Source organism: Abrus precatorius, unplaced genomic scaffold, assembly GCF_003935025.1.
Source record: "Abrus precatorius isolate BTA unplaced genomic scaffold, Abrus_2018 Scaffold8, whole genome shotgun sequence".
In the NCBI taxonomy this organism is placed as follows: Eukaryota; Viridiplantae; Streptophyta; class Magnoliopsida; order Fabales; family Fabaceae; genus Abrus; species Abrus precatorius.
Window position 1 is genome coordinate 3323068 of NW_020874428.1, and position 4288 is coordinate 3327355.

The following is a 4288-nucleotide window of genomic DNA, read 5'->3' on the forward strand; positions in this document are numbered from 1 at the left end:
TTTTCTTTTGATTAATGAATGTTGTTGCTCTTATTTTCTTGAAAATGAAGTTCTAGTATCTTGATTCTTTTTAAACTGATAACCAATATCCTTGATCATAAACAATGCTCTTTGGTTGAAAAGTTTTAAAAATCTTGGATGATGAACATGGAAGCAATGATGCTTTATTCTATCTCAAACCATTTTCAAAGGTTTATCACGAAAATTTTTGTTGTATTCAATTACTTTGCTTAAGGACAAGCAAGATTTTAGGTTGGGGGAGTTAATAAACGTATAAATTGGATAATTTTAGGTGATAACTTGAACACTTTTCATATTAAGTGTTTGGATTTTTTGGTTAAATTTCCTCTAAACTTGAAACTTTAACAATTACATGTATATTTGAGGAGAAGAATGCAAATGTAAGTGTTTTGATTCCTTTTTTATATATATTTTGTAGTTGGAATCACAAAAAAAACATCGCCCAAAGTTGAAAAAATTTGAAAAATTAAGCAAAAGGAATAAAAAGCATGAAAATGAAGAAAAGACAGCTTCTGGAGGTCTCTCGCTATAGCGAGAGACAAGTAGAATGACCTAATTTTGCCTTCATTCCTCGCTACAACAAGAGGTTGTCACCGTAGCAAGAGAGGCTTCGTCTAGACTAGTATAAAACGCGACTTTTGTGTTTCTAAGAGGTTCACTGTTCCATTCTCATTTCTTATAGAAAGAAAGCAGCGGAGAGCTTAGAGAAAGAGGGGTACTACTCATTTTCTGATGTTTTACACCTTTTGTATCTCTTTTCTTATTACTATGGTTATAATGAGTAACTAAAACTCTTGTGGGATTGAATGTAAAGCTTCAAACTTGATATATTCTTAGTAATTTATATAAATATAATTGTTTCTTCTTCATTTCTATTGATTTAGTGATTTCAATCTATGTTTAATGCTTGAATTTGTCTAATTGATAGCTTCTTGAGCCCAAATCTAAGTTATATCTACAAAGGTATTAATTAGATCCAAATCTGATTGAAATTACTTAATAACTGGTTACTCTAGGAATAGATTTCAAGTTATTGATTATTTTTAAATCTTGATTATAGTGTTGGATAATTTATTAACTACTTGAGGGATAATTGTCATTCAAATCTTATGAAAATCATCAATGAATTTTATTATATATAAGCTTAGTTAATTTTTATCGCAATAATTAATATATTTTGAATTGCTCTCTACGGAGAATATCTCAATACTTCACCAGTTATTACTTATAATAGACCCGGTACACTTGCCATGTTTTAAGAAAAAATCTCAACAAAATCAATATTTTTATATTCATTGAAAATCCACAAAAAATATCCACATTAGGTATTTATAATACCTAATCCATATCATATAATAGAGGTATGACTCCCAACTATCAAACCTAATATATCACGATATTTTGTAGCAACATATTGAGCTTAGTATACTAAGACATCAAGTTGAGCAACAAGGTCTTTCGTGAGGTAAGTTAAGAAATGATAACAATTTACTATTTTACCATTTCCACCACTTAGCATTATATTTAGGGTTTAGGTATATCTTATATATTCAATTAGTAATTAGGATCTCTATCTAATGGCTATGGGTTGTTTACATCATAGAATGATCTTGCTAGATTTTTATATATGTTCATCTCATAGTGTTTTAGGACAATTCAATGTATTTGATACGGTTCAAACAAAGCTTAGATATGGTTTGAACTACCAAATGCAATGCTTAACTTATTTGAAATTGAAATAGTATATTTTAAACATTTAACATTTATTTCTTTTGATGTTTGAGTCTTGTACTAATAACATGGGTCACCTATAGTAAAGGCTTACGAACAATATATGTTTTGTCATCACTTGCTCATAGAACTTCTCATACAATACTACTTCTAGGTCTTGCAAAATTAGCACATTTATAGTATAGTGGTAATACGGCATAATTAATCTTTCTCATAAAACTTCTTAGTGCTTTTTAAGTGTTGAAAAATCACAATTTTGTTCTTATGGTGGTAGTTGACAAGTCACAACACTTAATCCTATATTTTTTTTTTGTAGTTGTTTATAATTAAATGGTTATTTCTTAATTGTAATAGTTGGACTATGAGTAAAGTTTATGTCAAATTGACCATACCATGCCTTAAATATCATGGAAAGTGACCTAATTTTTATTGCCAACTTTCTATTTTGAATGGATTAGGGATATGGACAACAATTAATGTTTACTAGTAATTACTCATTACTAATTTTTCTTTAGTAGTTTCTTTTTGCAATGAAATCTATACTAATAAAGACCATTTTATAATATTTATATAATTGTCAATTATATTATCTATGAATGCAGTCATAATTTTGTATTAGGCATAAATATATTCTTATTCAACATGTTTTTGAAGCTTACCGAGCACAATATAAAATAGTATAAATTTAAAATCTTTAAAATTTTATAGACTTTACTTCTTTATATCGCAATAATATAATTTAACATCCCCTAATATGAAGAAGGGAGTCTACTTACCACTTTTGTATACCTAAAAATAATATTTATTAATCACATACAATGCATAGTAAAATAATGTACGATAAGTCTTATTAAACAATCATGTTTTTATTTGAATAGGATATTTTGTATTATTACTTCATTCGTATGACAGTAGGTTGATACAACGGTGATTATACATATTTAACATTAGAACATAGTAAAGTTAGAGGTGTTAAGTTCAATTAAATGCTTTTTATATTTATGAAAATAATCTAAAATTATGAAATTATATTCATGATAGAGGGATTTAAAGATGGCAATGGTTCTTATACTCATTTAAAGACCTACCACATTTAGTAGGGTAAATATTAACTTAAGAGATAGATTAAGATATATGTAAATACTCATAATATTTTGGTTGTAAAGCCACATGTTTCTATTCTCATGATGATAGTTGACAAATCACAACACTTAATAATATTTTAGTTGCAACTTACATAACAAAAATTTCATAACTAAATAAATCTTGTTTGTAACTTACACACAATTGAAGTATCACCTTCATTTTTTATTAGTTTTTTTATACATTTATAGTAACCTAGTAAAAATATGATATCACGCTAATGTTTCAAAGTCATATTATATCTTGAATTTAAAAAAAATCTCTTATATCTGTATTGTACATATGTCATCCTTAGTATCGAAACTTTATAGTTATACTACACCATTAAGTAATGCAATTATAATGCTTTAAAAGTTTGTTTTTGACATTAAAAAATGTGACATGTTAATTGAGTTTCTATGGTTTGAGAATCAATGTATATTTAGAAATAATAAAAAAATTATAAATGTAAATATAGCGTATAAGTTATAATTTATAGTGTTTAAAATATACGTGGATCCATGATTATTTAAACGTAAACTTAAACATTTATTAAGAATGACAAATATTTACATTTGTTTAGAAGTCAAAAAGATCATTATAGTAAACTTCTACATATACAATTTAAGTTTTAATATTATTTACTTTAGAAGGTTTTTTATTGAACTTGGTCAAATATGATTATTTTATTCTACTTTTTAGGTTAATTGAACAACGATGATCTAAGTGAAAGTCAATTCATTTAAAAAATATACAATTACTAAATTCTTTTAATTACATTTTGAATCGAATCATGTTTTCTTTTGTAAAAAGTAGTTAGTTAGTTAAATGATAGTTATAACAATCATCATTCTATAGTTTGTTCAATTAGCATTTTCTTCGTTTTCTTCTTTCTAGCCATTAGTCTATGCCTATATATATATATATATATATATATATATATATATATTAGCGTATCTTTACGATCAAGTGAATACAATAATAAATTTCTTTTTTATTTATAATTACTTTGATTCTTTATCTTTCTATACACTATTTAGATATCTATATGGTGTCAAACTCAATCCTTATAGATGTAAACTTTGCAATGACTTCAGAGCTTATGACAAATTTCTTACAAGGAAATAGTAAGAATAATAAAGAGAGTCCAAAGATTTATATATAAAGTTGAAGCATGTAAGACGTTAAGAAAATACTTCACCTAAAAAGATAAGCAAGTTGAAAGAACCAATGACATGCACACATTGTGAGAGTAGTAAAATCAACTAATCTTGTCATAACTTTTAGCTTCAATGTTGTTCAACCAACAGACAAAAATGGTAAGTTATGAGCATTCATACAAAATTTGGAAAAAGATTAAAGTTTATTTTCGAACTACCACAGAGGAAAAAGAGAATCAACTTTAATTACAACT